We start from the raw sequence: 16065 nt of genomic DNA, 5'->3' as shown, positions 1-16065 counted from the left end.
TCATACACACACTTAACATTCTGTGATTATGATTAATATTTAATTAATCATTAAGCATTAATGATTCTTAACACATCATACACATTTTTAACATTCCCAATACTACTTCCAAAAGACTTAGATTCCTGTGCAGAAACATATTCACCTCAGAACCAATTTTTAATTAGCATTGATTCATCCTTTCTTTCTTTCCTTCTTTCCTTTGTTTCTTTCTTCACCCTCAGTAGTATCTCAAAAAGACAGCTTCTGGAGATGAGAAAATGTTTACAAGGCCATGTATGATTCATTTTAAAAAGCAAAAACAAAATTGTAAATTCAGAATATGATTAGAGAAGAAAATCACTGACTCTAGGAGAGAAGTTAAACACACTATATTATTAAGACATTTTTTGGACTTCCCAGTGGTGCACTGAATAAGAATCCACCTGCCAATGAAGGGAATACAATCCCTGGTTCCAGAGATTTCCACATGCCATGGAACAACTAAGCCCATGACCACAACTACTCAGCCCCAGCTCTAGAGCCTGTGAGCCCCAACTACTGAAGCCTGAGCACCTACAGACTGTGCTCTGCAACGAGAGAAGCCACTGCAGAGAGGCCTGTGCACTGCAATGAAGAGTAACCCTCCCACAACTTGAGAAAGCCAATGCGAAGCAGTAAAGACCCAGCACAGACAAGAGTAAATAAATAGAATTTTTTAAAAGAGACATTTCATTAGGTCCCATTTGTTTATTTTTGCTTTTATTTCCAATATTCTGGGAGGTGGGTCATAGAAGATCTTGCTGTGATTTATGTCAGAGAGTGTTTTGCCTACGTTCTCCTCTAGGAGTTTTATAGTTTCTGGTCTTACATTTAGATCTTTAATCCATTTTGAGTTTATTTTTGTGTATGGTGTTAGAAGGTGTTCTAGTTTCATTCTTTTACAAGTGGTTGACCAGTTTTCCCAGCACCACTTGTTAAAGAGGTTGTCTTTTTTCCATTGTATATCCTTGCCTCCTTTGTCAAAGATAAGGTGTCCATAGGTTCATGGATTTATCTCTGGGCTTTCTATTCTGTTCCATTGATCTATATCTCTGTCTTTGTGCCAGTACCATACTGTCTTGATGACTGTGACTTTGTAGTAGAGTCTGAAGTCAGGCAGGTTGATTCCTCTAGTTCCATTCTTCTTTCTCAAGATTACTTTGGCTATTCGAGGTTTTTTTGTATTTCCATACAAATTGTGAAATTATTTTTTCTAGTTCTGTGAAAAATACTGTTGGTAACTTGATAGGGATTGCATTGAATCTATAGATTGCTTTGGGTAGAATAGCCATTTTGACAATATTGATTCTTAAAACCTTTTGCACAACAAAGGAAAGTATAACTAAGGTGAAAAGACAGCCCTCAGATTGGGAGAAAATAATAGCAAACGAGGAAACAGACAAAGGATTAATCTCAAAAATATACAAGCAAATTCTGAAGCTCAATTCCAGAAAAATAAATGACCCAATCAAAAAATGGGCCAAAGAACTAAACAGACATTTCTCCAAAGAAGACATACAGATGGCTAACAAACACATGAAAACATGCTCAACTTCACTCATTATCAGAGAAATGCAAATCAAAACCACAATGAGGTACCATTACACGCCAGTCAGGATGGCTGCTATCCAAAAGTCTACAAGCAATAAATGCTGGAGAGGGTGTGGAGGAAAGGGAACCCTCTTACACTGTTGGTGGGAATGCAAACTAGTACAGCCACTATGGAAAACAGTGAGGAGATTTCTTAAATACTGGAAATAGAACTACCATATGACTCAGCAATACCACTTCTGGGCATACACACTGAGGAATCCAGATCTGAAAGAGACACGTGCACCCCAATGTTCATCGCAGCACTGTTTATAATAGCCAGGACATGGAAGCAACCTAGATGCCCATCAGCAGATGAATGGATAAGGAAGCGGTGGTACATTTACACCATGGAATATTACTCAGCCGTTAAAAAGAATTCATTTGAATCAGTTCTAATGAGATGTATGAAACTGGAGCCCATTATACAGAGTGAAGTAAGCCAGAAAGATAAAGAACATTACAGTATACTAACACATATATATGGAATTTAGAAAGATGGTAACGATAACCCTATATGCAAAACAGAAAAAGAGATACAGAAGTACAGAACAGACTTTTGAACTCTGTGGGAGAAGGTGAGGGTGGGATGTTTTGAAAGAATAGCATGTATATTATCTATGGTGAAACAGACCACCAGCCCAGGTGGGATGCATGAGTCAAGTGCTCGGGCCTGGTTGGCTGGGAAGACCCAGAGGAATCGGGTGGAGAGGGAGGTGGGAGGGGGGATCGGGATGGGGAATACGTATAACTCTATGGCTGATTCATATCAATGTATAACAAAACCCACTGAAAAATTAAAAAAAAAAAATAAATAAAAGAGACATTTCTTGACTAGTATTATAGATCTGACTCAATCCAGTCATAGTCATCACTTTTGCTATTTTTTTTTTCTTTCTTTACTTCCCTCCGAGAATCTTCACTAGTACTCTTCCACTCTTAACTTTGTTTGAATGTTGAAATATAGTTCAGACAATGGAAACTCTTTTGTTCTCAGTACTTAAAATTTCCACCACATACACCTGATTTTTACATTGGCTAGCTGTATAACACTCGATCTCCTCAGCCCAACTCATTATTAGGTCTCTAATTGTCTTTGCATTCTAAGATTTTGAGCACAACCTTACTAGCCTATGAAATGAGTGCAACTGTATAGTAACTGGAGCATTCTTTGGCATTTCCCTTTTTTGGGACTGGACTGAAAGCTGACCTTTTTCAGTTCAGTGATTGCTGCTGAGTTTTCCAAATTTGCTGACATACTGAGTGCAGCACTGTAACAGAAACATCTTTTAGGATTTAAAGTAGCTCAGCTGGAATGCTTCCTAAGCATTACTTCCTTGCTCACTTGACATCACGCTTCAAGATGTGTGGCTCTAGGTGACTGACCACACCACCATGGTTATCTGGGTCATTGAAACCTTTTTTGTATAGTTGTTTTGTGCATTCTTCCCACCTCTTCTAAATCTCTTCTGCTCTGTTAGATCCTTACCATTTCTGTACTTTATCATGACCATCCTTACATGAATTATTCCCTTGATATCTCCAATTTTCTTGAAGAGATCTCTAGTCTTTCCCATTATATTGTTTTCCTTTATTTCCTTGCATTGTTCACAGAAGATGGCCTTTTTATTTCTCCTTGTTATTCTCTGGAACTCTGCATTCAGTTTGGTATATCTTTCCCTTTCTCCTTTGCCTCTTGCTTCTCCTCTTTCCTCTGTTATAAGTTAAGCCTCCTCAAACAACTGTTTTGCCATCTTACATTTCTTTTTCTTTGAGACAGTTTTGGCCACTGCCTCCTGTACGGGGTTCCAAACTCTGTCCACAGTTCTTCACGCAGTCTGTCTAACACATCTAATCCATTGAATCCATTTGTCACCTCCACTGTATAATCACAAGGGATTTGAAATCCTTCGAGGTAGGTTTCAGCTGTGTGACAACTGAGAACTTCCAGATGTACAAGCGAGGTTTAGAAAAGGCAGAGGAATGAGAGATCAAGTTGCCTGCATTCACTGGATCATAGAGAAAGCAAGGTATTTGAGAAAAACATCTACTTCAGCTTCGTTGGCTGCACTAAAACCTTTGACTGTGTGAATCACATAACTCTACAGAAAATTCTTAAAGAGATGGGAATACCAGACCACAGTAACTGTCTCCTGAGAAACCTGTGTGGGTTCAATAAGCAATGGTTAGAACAGGACAGGGATCAATGACTTGTTTAATATTTTGAAAGGAGTAGGTCAAGGCTGTATCTTTTTGCCCTGATTATTTAACTTTTATGCAGAGTATGTCATGCAAAATGTTGGGCTGAATGAATCACAAGCTGGAATCAAGATTGCCAAGAGAAATAACAACCTCATATATGCAGATGATACCACTCTAAATGGCAGAAAGTGAAGAGGAACTAGAGAATCTCTCAATGTGGGTGAAATAGGAGAGTGACAATGCTGGCTTAAAACCCAGCCTTCAAAAAATGAAGATCATGGCATCCATCCCATCACTTCATGGCAAAGAGAAGGGGAAAATATGGAAGCTGTGACAGATTTTATTTTCTTGGGTTCCAAAATCACTGTGGACAGTGATTGCAGCCATAAAATTAAAACAGGCTTGTTCCTTAGAAGGAAAGCTTTGACAAACTTAGCATGCATGTGTGTGTGCTCAGTCATGTCCAACTCCCTGTAACCCCATGGACTGTAGCCTGCCAGGCTCCTCTCTCCTAGACAGCATAATGAAAAACAGAGACATCACTTTGCCAACAAAAGTCCACAAGTTCAAAGCTATCATTTTTCTAGTAATCACATATTGATGTGAGAGCTGGACCATAAAGCAGCCTGAGTGCTGAAAAATTGATACTTTGGAATTGTGGTGCTAGAGAAGACCTTTGAGAGTCTCTTGTACTGGAAAGAGATCAAACTAGTCAATCCTAAAGGAAATCAACCCTGAATATTCATTGGAAGGACTGATGCTGAAGTTGAAGCTCCAATACTTTGGTCACCTGATGAGAAGAGCCAACTCATTGGAAAAGACCCTGATGCTGGGAAAGACTAAAGGCAAAAGCAGAAGGGAGCAGAAGAGGATGAGCTAGTTAAATAGCATCACCAACTCAATAGACATGAATCTGAGCAAACTCCAGGAGTTAGTGAAGGACAGGAAAACCTGGCGAGCTGCAGTCCAGGGGGTCAGAAGATTCGAATATGACTTAGTGACTGAACAACAACAACATAGCTAGGAGAAACAAACATATATCATGCCTACAGGAAAAATTGATATATTTGTCCGTATTTAATAAGTAGATAAGTTGGTATAGCAGTTCACCTAGCTTCCATGCAAAAAAAAAAAAAAAAAAAAATTCAAGGAGCAGAACAATGCTTGAAAGTAGTGCAAAGAGTTTAAGGTTCAAAACAGCAGAATTGTCTGCCCTTTACCAAGAAACTACTGCATCCTCTTCAACCTACTAAAGACATTTGATATTCACATTTTCATATGTTGTCCCAGAAATCAAGTTTAAACATTGGTTTAAGCATGTCAGACACCTTATCTAATTGATGGAGGTTACAATTACCAAGAGGAAAAGGATGATCAATTAAATAAATACAATGCATTGTGACATCAGTTCAGTCGCTCAGTTGTGTCTGACTCTTTGTGATCCCATGGACTGCAGCACACCAGGCTTCTCTGTCCCCCTGTCTAGTACCAACTCCCAGAACTTACTCAAACTCATGTCCATCGAGTTGGTGATGTCCTTCAGCTATCTCATCCTCTGTCATCCCCTTCTCCTCCTACCTTCAATCTTTCCCAGCATCAGTCTTTTCCAATTGTGATGTAGTTAAGCATAAAAACTAGTAAGGAAATTAATGGAGTACAAGCGAATTGGCTACATCAGAGCCTTTCCTCTAGTAGCCATTTGGACTATATTCTTGAAATATTCATAGCAATTCACCAGGAACTGAGAGAGGGATGAATATGGGAAAATCTTTTAAGTAGACAGTCTTTCGCTATGTTTAGGAAAAGGTACCTGGAGTTTCAAAACAGATTTAAAGGATGAAATTCAGTAGACATAATGAAATGAAGACTAATTAGTGCCATTATTTCATTACATTTGTTCCATTGTAGTTGACTAAATGTATGTGAATATTAAATTCATTAATATATGTATGTTCTTAGACCAGTGACTAGCACCCAGTGTTATATAAGTACTAAAGCTATCATTATTATTCTTATGAGTAATAGATTTCTAGTTTTTGGTTCCTAATCTTAAAGAATAATCAAAGTGGTTATTTTAAATTATTCAAATTTTTCAAATTATTCAAATTTTACCATAACTAGTTCACATTGTCTTGTCTTCCTATTCTTTGAAAGCACTGAAGAATATAGTATTTCTCCATAAAAAATCAAAAAATCTTCCCATTTATTTAAGTTCCTACTGCATAAATTCCATAAAATATTTTAACATTTCAGTTTTAAGTATGCTAAAACTGAATAAGCCATTTGAATATCATCTAGCAGTGACTATTGGATCAGTTTCAAAATTCTGTTTGAATGCCACATGGAGAAGGGTAGTGAGAACAGATATTAAATATTCAATTAAAAAGATTATGGAAGATAACCCTAATAAAGATGACAAAAGTATGATCAACACTCTCCCAGGAGATGCCTTTGAATTCCCTGCATCACTGCAGTCTACAGAAGAAAATGTCACTATTTTATTCTGAGTTTCATGTCATGCACAAATGTACATAATTTTCAGTTACATTAACATAGGTTAAAAGGCAGTTTGATCACATGCTGCAAAGTTGCTTAAAGAAACTTAAATCAGATTCCTAAGCAACTGAGCTTGTGGATTTTTTTTTTTTTTAATCTTAACCTCTTGTCAGCATGTTTTTACAGGAATTTTCCCAGGCCATTAGTTTTATAGGTCATTGCCAAGTAGCATATTCCATCTTTTTACCATTTGGGACTTTCTGAAGACAAGACAAGTGCAGGCTTACAGTATGAATTTGAATTCACATATATAATTCATGGTGCCTGAGAAGACTCTTGAGAGTCCCTTAGACTGCAAGGTGATCAAATCAGTCAATCCCAAAGGAAATCAACCCAGAATATTCTTTGGAAGGATTGATGCTGAAGCTGAAGCTCCGATACATTACCCACCTGATGTGAAGAGCTGACTCACTGTAAAAGACCCTTATGCTAGGAAAGATTGAAGGCAAAAGGAGAAGGGGGTGGCCTGGGATGAGATGCTTAAATAGCATCACCAACTCAAAGGACATGAATCTGAGCAAACTTTGGGAGATTGTGGAGGACAGAGGAGACAGGTGTGCTGCAGTCCACGGGGTTGCAAAGAGTTGGACATGACTTAGTGACTGAACAACAACAATAACGATGACAAAATAATTCATATACTCAAACGAGGGATCACACTTTGAGAATTCCTGGGATGATTTTCCACAGTATTTGACATTCTGGAACAAGCTCCTTCTTCATTTAAGATCAGTAATATTCCAGCAATCTCAGACTCCTAGAAATTTCTGGCTAAGCCTTCTATCAATTTCAAACCTACCATGAGGTATTTTAAATGGCATCTACTGTTCGCTTCTCCCTCAGTACTTACACATTGCATTTGCCGACTAAGATGACAAAGCAGAAACAGAAAGACAAAATAAAATTCTTACCAAATGCTTTATTTTCTCAATTTCTCTCTGTTTCTCATTATCTGGCTCTTTCAGTCTCACTCCTGGTTTCTACTCCTTATCCATACCCTTCATATCCTTCTCTAATTTGGCCTTCCAAAAGCCAATTTTCTTCTGAGATATGTAAATCCATCCAAATTCATTGCTTTTTGTATTACAGAGACTACCCACTCACCGATTTCAATGAAATAATGGAATTTATTTTTAGTTCCTATTGGTCAATATTTTCTCTAATTATCCATCCTGAGGTCTATAACTCTTTATTGGTACTTATAGACTCTTCAGAAATCTTCTCTCTTGAACTGAGCCACATTTCTTTTTATTTATTTCTGGCTGTGCTGGGTCTTTATTACTGTGCAAGGGCTTCCTCTAATGGTGAGTGGGGGCTACTCTTTAGTTGAGATGGTGGGTTTCTCAATTGCAGTGGCTTCTCTTGTTGCAGTGCAGGAGCTCCAAGGTGCATGGGCTTCAGTAGTTATGGTTTCCGGGCTCTAGAGCACAGGCCCAATTGTTGTGGTGCATGGGCTTAGCTGCTCTGCAGCAGGTGAGATCTTCCTGGATCAGGGATCGAACCTGTGTTTCCTGCACTGGCAGGCAGATTCTTCACCACTGACCCACCAGGGGAGCTCTAAATTGCTTTTAGATATCAGAAAATAATAGGCAAAAATATCTTGCCGGACAAATGGTTGAAAAAACACTGATAAATTAGTTGATCATCATTACTATAACTCAAAAGTTTTAGAAATATCTTTTGGATGAAAATCTTCATAAGTGACACATACACACTATTCTCTGAGAAGAAATTAAGATTCTAATGCAAAAGAAAAGCAAAGAAAACAAGATAATTATTACAAAAAAGGTTTAATTGCTCTGAAAATGTTGTCTCCTTGAAAAGTATGGTTCAGTTCAGTTCAGTCGCTCAGTTGTGTCTGACTCATTGTGACCCCATGGACTGCAGCACGCTAGACCTCCCTGTCCATCAGCATCTCTCGGAATTTACCCAAACTCATGTCCATTGAGTTGGTGATGCCATCCAGCCATCTCATCCTCTGTTGGACCCTTCTCCTCCCACTTTCAATCTTTCCCAGCATTAGGATCTTTTCAAATGAGCCAGCTCTTTGCATGAGGTGGCCAAAGTAATACAGTTTCAGCTTCAACATCAGTCCTTCCAATGAGCACCCAGGACTGATCTCCTTTAGGATGGACTGGTTGGATCTCCTTGCAGTCCAAGGGACTCTCAAGAGGCTTCTCTAACACCACAGTTCAAAAGCATCAATTCTTTGGAGCTCAGGTTTCTTTATAGTCCAACTCTCACATTCTTATATAACTACTGGAAAAGCTATAGCTTTGACTAGATGGAAATTTGTTGGCAAAGTAATGCCTCTGCTTTTTAATATGTTGTCTAGGTTGGTCATAACTTTCCTTCCAAGGAGTAAGTGTCTTTTAATTTCATGGCTGCAGTCACCATCTGCTGTGATTTTGGAGCCCAATAAAATAAAGTCTCTTACTGTTTCCATTGCTTCCCCATCTATTTGCCATGAGGTGATGGGATCAGATGCCATGATCTTAGTTTTTTGAATGTTGAGTTTTAAGCCAACATTTTCATTCTCCTCTTTCACTTTCATCAAGAGGCTGTAGTTCCTCTTCACTTTCTGCCATTAGGGTGGTGTCATCCGCATATCTGAGGTTATTGATATTTCTCCTGGCAATCTTGATTCCAGCTTGTGCTTCATCCAGCCCAGCGTTTCTCATGATGTACTTTCTAAAATACACACTGGAAACATGGTATACTATATAATAGACAACCTTAGTTTGCCATAAAGTATAAAACTGGGATTTCATAATTATTTCTCTCAATTATAAAAGCTAAAGAGTTCATGAATCATTTAATGTCACAGAATTAGAAACTAGGCAGTTTCTAATTCTGTGAATTAGAAAATCCTTTTAAAAATTTTTATCCTTTATTGTTCTCTGACAACAAACATTGTAGGCAGTGACCATGATCTGAACCTCACAAGATGGCAATAAATATTCAAAATCCTTTGTATCTGTTATTTTGCAATAAGCCTGAATAATAGTGAGTCTCGATGACTCCATTTCTCTCTCATCAGAAAGGTTATCTTCCAAACAACTTAAGGATGACTCTGTATGATCAGTAGGAATACACTGTCTTGCTCAGAATATGATGAACTGTCTATAGAAGCAACCAAGAAATCATACCCATTTTTCCCCATAAATGGAAATTCAGAAATTTTGCAAGTGTAAACATTTTCCTCCTTTTTTTATAATAAAGTAAATCTTTGTCTTTGATAATCAGTCTTAACAACTCTAAAAGTCCTAAGTATATCTTAGGACATATATTATATTTACAGCTGTGGATTGAACTGCTTTATAAAGTTACAGGAACCATTATTAACTTAAGAAAATTATGTCAATTTTTCCTCTATTTTCCTGCATTTCTAGAAGAATTTTTATCTTTCCATTGAAGCACTGCATTGCTGATGTTTATATAAATTATGAAAACAGCAAAATCTGTTGATGGAACACTGTAATTAATAGGGACTTAAACATCAAGGTTTTACTCTGATAACAACACAGTTGCTATAATAAGAAATAAAAAATAACAAAATTTATTGTGGTATATTTGCTTTTCCAAATATGTTGTCACTATTCATAATTTATGAGCCAAGTAAAGTTATGATTTAACACTAAACTAACTCTAAAGGCTATGTGTGTGTACAACTCAGTCATGTCTGACCCTTTGCAATCTCATAGAAGCCCACCAGGTTCCTCTATCTATAGGATTTTTCCAGGCAAGAATACTGGAGTGGGTTGCCATGTCCTTTTCCAGGGGATTTTCCCAATCCAGGGATTAAATTGCATCTCTTACATCTCCTGCCTTGGCAGGTGGGATCTTTACCACTGGCACCCCCTGGGAAGCAACTTTAAAGGCTACAAATATCTTATATACTCATAAAATGAGAAGACCAACTGACATATTCCTAAGATCTTAAAAAAGCTGCTGAGATACACTGAATATGAATTTTTCATTAGGAAAGGAGAGTGAATTCATGATTAAACTCTCTTTTCCAAAATCTAAATTGATTTTGACAAAAAAGACATAAAAGTTAAATATTTCTCTCTAATATGATCCTTTCCTACATTATTAAGGTATTAAAAATAATTGTGCTTATTATTATAATAATACTGGAAGTCCAAACAAAATAATTATTAGTAGGTAAAAATTGTAATCTACATTTCTTTAACTAAATGAGACAGAAGACAATAATTTCATAATAATTTTTATATATTATTTGAAATATTTCATATTCTCCATTATATAATAATGGTGATTATTTTCCTTCTACCTAAAACAATCTAATGCTCAATAAGGAGTCCTTATATACCAGTGAGAATGAATTTTTGATCACAGCAGTGTTAGAAATGCAAGAGATGTTAAACATTATTTTATCTGAACCCTTCATTTTACTCCTTAGAAAGCTGAGATCAAGTGGCTTTGTCCAAGTGAAAACAGTGTTCAAATAAACCCTTGAGGACTTGGTCTTAATGAGATCAACTTAAAAGGGATGGCACTGATGCAAACTGGGTCATAGCTCATACCCTCTGAAATTCTTTCAAAAGAGAAGAATTTGGGATGAAGATGCAGAGAAAAAAAAAGTATAAGCAATTGGTCATCAAAAACTATGAGTTTCAGTTTAGTAATTGATCTTATATCATAGTCCATGCATAGCTCATATACTCTAAAATTCTTTCAGAAGAGAACAGTTTGGGATGAGAATACAGGGAAACTTAACAAAAGAAAAGAGTACAAGCAATTGGTCATCAAAAACTATAATTTTCAATATAGCAATTGATCCCATATCATAGTCCACGTATAGCTCATACTCTCTGAAATTCTTTCCAAAGAGAAGAGTTTGGGATGAGAATGCAGGGAAATTTACAAAAAGAAAAACAGTAGAACCAATTGTGCATCAAAAGCTATGCATTTCAATTCAGCAATTGCTCTCATTTCATAGTCCATGCATCAGTGGGGGGTTCCATCTTCTACCACAGAAAGTCTCTCTCCCTTTCTCTTTCTGTATATTTATAGTGCAGTTATTGCCAAAACTTTTTAAATTTTTTTTTAACTGTGTCTGGGCTACTCTTTTCCTGGTCCTTTCACTAGAGATACAGACTTTTCTTGAAGCTTTTTTTTTTTGTACATGCCTGTTGATGGGCACAGGTTGTAAGTTTCTTCAGGACCCTGTCCAGAATAGATAGTAAAGCCAACTAACCGGGTTTTGATTTTCAAGTTGTTAGGTAGTTAGAGTAGAAAAAAGGGGTCCAAACGGCTGTGGCTAAAAGACAAAGAAATGGAAAAGCCTGTGAAAATGAAATAAAAAACAACAACAAAAAATCCACTGAGTAGAGTGAGAACTTCAGGTGAAACAAACACACCCCCTTCTTGGCCCCCCAATTTGCAAAGGGCAGGCTCAAGGCGGAGAGGAGACAAATGCACAAAAGGAGGAAGCCAAGACTGATGAAGCCCTCTCCTTTTGGGTCAGCCCACTCTCAAGCCTCAAAGGGATACTATACTTTGCTTGCCAAATAAAACTGAACTGTAACCGAGCTGTAACACTGGTCCACTGTTTCAAATCTTTGCTGTGGCAAGACAGAACTGAGGAAATTACATACTCCCTTGACATACCGATGAGGGTCTTGGTGGGCTACATTCTTTCTGCCACACATTAGAGTCTTCCTATGTTTGTTTGATTATGTTCAAGACTTTTATGTGAAACTGGGAGGACCTAGGAGGAAAAGGACTACTGTATCATATGAGAACAGGAGTTAAGGATGACCTTTAAGTCTTACTGGTGTAAAAGGGCACCGAGTGGAGGTGCGTAAGGAGTGATGTACTCTGAGAAGAACCTGTCCTTTCCTGTGAGTTTCCTGTATGGAAAGGCATTCCAAATATGAACAAAGGCTGGAAGGATTGAAAATGCAGAACTAAGGAATGATGAGTAGTGTGGGGAAATCTGTAGCCTGTATTGCAGGAATCCACCCGTATCCACCCACAGACCTGCATCAATATGCAGGTCTACATACTGATGCCAGCAAAGGGAACTTCTGAAGATTTAATGCTGGAAGCAACTGTTAGCCAATGATGTAATTTATTGTTGCTTAATTGCTAAGTCACGGCAATTCTTTTGCTACCCCATGGGCTGTAGCTGGCTAGGCTCCGCTGTCCATGGGATTTTCCAGGCAAGAATACTAGAGGGGGTTGCCATTTCATTCTCCAGGGGATCTTCCTAACCCAGGAATCAAACCTGGGCCCCCTGCATTGACAGGCAGATTGTTTACCACTGAGTCACCTGGAGAGCCCAATGATGTAGTAGGAAATGACCTTAGCTTCCTCAGTCACAGTTGGGATAACTGATGCAAGTTATTTGTAGTGTTTTAAAACTACTGAGTTTTAAATAGTTTTAAATAGTTCTAAAACTATTGGAGAAGGCAATGGCAACCCACTCCAGTACTCTTGCCTGGAAAATCCCATGGATGGTGGAGCCTCGTGGGCTGCCATCTATGGGGTCATGCAGAGTTGGACACGACTGAAGCGACTTAGCAGCAAAACTACTGAAGTACTGATATCATTTCCCACAGTATGCAATGATTATTTGATTTAAAAACTTAATGTATCACCCAATTCCACTCCCAGCCTCACTTTGCATTCTAGAAGATTTGCAAATATGTGCCATAACTCCATGATGCCAGAAAAGCTCTATCTGCAAAACTTTTCACAGTGAAATTCAATACTAGAATATCCATTACTCTCTTGCTCCATACACAGAAAATAATAACATGTATGAAAATTTTAAATTTCACTGCATATTTTACTTTACTGGAGAGCTACAAAGGCATAACTAAGAATCCTAGGCTTGAATCTTATAATTAGTTGCTTTTGTTACAAAAGTTAAAGGATATTCAACTGATAGTAAGGTCATTTAGTACATTTCTGTATATTTCTACCCAGAGTAAATTAAGTAACTCAGATCACGACTGTTTTATTAAAATGGCACTGGGGTTTCTCTCTTTTCAAACATAAATAACAAATACTTAAAATGGTCTATGAAGTAAGATTCCTGTAATGTAAGCCCCGTGTTTATTGTTTGAATCAGAATTTAAATATTCTGTGGACCTTAATCCTTGAATGAATCTTTTACAATGTGATGTATAAAACTAAAAGATGGATTTAAAGATAAGCTGTATCACTTCAGGATCCCATGATAATGTACACACTGGTGTATCATTGTGAGATTCAGCTTCTGTTTTTTAAAACTTTATTCAGTAAACTTTATTGGTAAAGCAATTTTTTTGTTTGTTTCTAACTGAGGTATAATTGACATATAATATCATACTAGTTGCAGGTGTTCAACATAATAATTCAATATTTGTATATATTGTGACATGATCCTCACGATGTATCTGTCACCATCCATAGTAACAGTTTTTTTCCTTGGGATAAGAGTTTTGAAGATCTACTCTCTTAGCAACTTTCAAACATGCAATTCAATTTTATTAACTATAGCCACCATCTCAGCTTCTTCATCTTTAAAGCAAGAATGGTAAGTTTTTCCTGCCTGCCTCAGAGAAGAGTTATTAAGAGTAAATGAGATAGTTTATATGAGCATATTTTCTAGAGTTCCCATAGAACTCATTCTTATAATCATCAATATTAAAATCACTATTAAGATGATATTCCCAAAGGTCAGCTAGAATATTTAAGTTATCCCTCAGGCTCACTGTTTTCTATCTCAATTCAATCACAACTTGTCAAAATGTTACTCAGAGACTTCCAAAAAGCTTTATTTGTGAAACTGCTAGTTAGATTACTCTAACATACAAATCTAGAGTCTAAATGATTTCACAGATTCATGAGCTATGATACCTTGATGTGGAATTCACTGAGGCAATAAAAACTGTCAAATAAACTCATATTTTATTTGTGTTCTTTATTGTCTAGGATACCAAGGAGACTTATGGATTGACAGTTTCATTTATAATTTGAGAAAAATGTTATGCTTTAGGACATTTATATCTCTGGCCTTAGTCACAGCTGTGTTATATCATGTAAAACACACGAGAACATTTTATGATGGGTTAATCATTCAGGATGATATGGCTGGATGGTATCACCGACTGGATGGACATGAGATTGAATAAACTCTGGGAGTTGGTGATGGACAGGGAGGCATGGTGTGCTGCGATTCATGGGGTCGCAAAGAGTGGGACAAGACTGAGTGACTGAACTGAACTGAATCATTCAAGAAGATTAAAAAAAAATAACACCCTGTATTCCCAAGTTATTAGGGTTCATTAGTAAGAACAAAGATTTGGGAATCAGACTGTCAGATTGAAATGCATCTTCTGAGTGTTATGACTTCTGTGACCTTTGGTCACAAAACGTTCAAACTCCCTAATTCATTATTATCGCTTATAAAAATGAGATGATATAAACATGGTTGTAACTTTCCTGGTAGTGCTTGTGGTTTGTAGTACCTAAAGCACCATTAAATTACATGCTCTAGCTGTTTCTTGAATATGATTAAAATCTTTATATATTTCTTAATAATCATGTGGACCATATCATTTGAATGAGCTGAAATTATGTATAAATATGTAAACACTGTAAATGCACCTAGTTAGTTCATATAATGGCCAGTGCTTACTACTTGTTTTTTCTATTAGAATTCCATGTCAAAGCTTTTGTACATAATACTGTTCTCATTTTTCAAATAAGAAAGCTGAAAATCAGAGATTAAGACATCTGCCTAGGTGGTCCCTCTGAATGTACAAAAATATTCATTTATATCTGGAAATATAAATGAATTACATTTATATGTATAAATACATATAAGTGTATTACATTCATCAAAATTATTTTGGAAATCCCTAGGAATTCTGATTACCTGCTTTTAACCAGACTTTCTCACATTTTCTTAATGGTAATCAAACCTTCTGTGATGGAAGAAACCTCAGAAACATACAATAAGAGACATTTAGGGGAAAAGGCATATTCTCTTATTTAGAACAAGTCTATAGTTTCAGTAGAGTGTGTTTCTAACTGACAAAATCGTCTCCCTTCAAAGAGGAAAAACATGTTTTCTGCAAGCTAGAGATTCCACAATCCAAAGGGTTAAAAGCAACTTTTGTATCACCTGTCAAATTTAGAACTGATGACATGGAGACCCAGATTTCAGCTTTCTGCCCACCTTAACACAATGGGAATCTGGATTCTTGTGATCTTCTTGGTGCTATGATTCCCTTTAAAGTCCCATGATGGTTGTGAAAATACAGAGATTCTGGTAAAGAAAGTGCAGTCACCGAACTACATAATGCAAAGTCTTCCACTGCAACTGTGTTTATATTTTTCCTATATTCCTTAAATATATTTTTTAAGTTTTGAAGAGTTTGTTCTAACCACATGCCTATAAGAAAGTTGTAAATATTAACAAACTCAATACACAGCAAGGAGAAACTTCATGTAATGTAATAATTTTCATGTTTTCCACTGAAAAACTTGTATTGGCATAGGACAGTGAATACATAACTCCCCTGAGATCGAGCACCTTAGCTCAAAGCAAACCAGATATAAGAACAAACATTCTTTGAAGTTTCTTTTTTCATAATAAAAATTCACATTATTTTTTTGCATTCTGTTCCATAGTATATCTTTGCTTATTTTAATATGAAAGTAATGTATTTTTCT

The sequence above is a fragment of the Muntiacus reevesi genome, chromosome 9, assembly GCF_963930625.1.
Source record: "Muntiacus reevesi chromosome 9, mMunRee1.1, whole genome shotgun sequence".
Taxonomy (NCBI): Eukaryota; Metazoa; Chordata; class Mammalia; order Artiodactyla; family Cervidae; genus Muntiacus; species Muntiacus reevesi.
Note: the sequence above shows the minus strand (reverse complement) of the source record.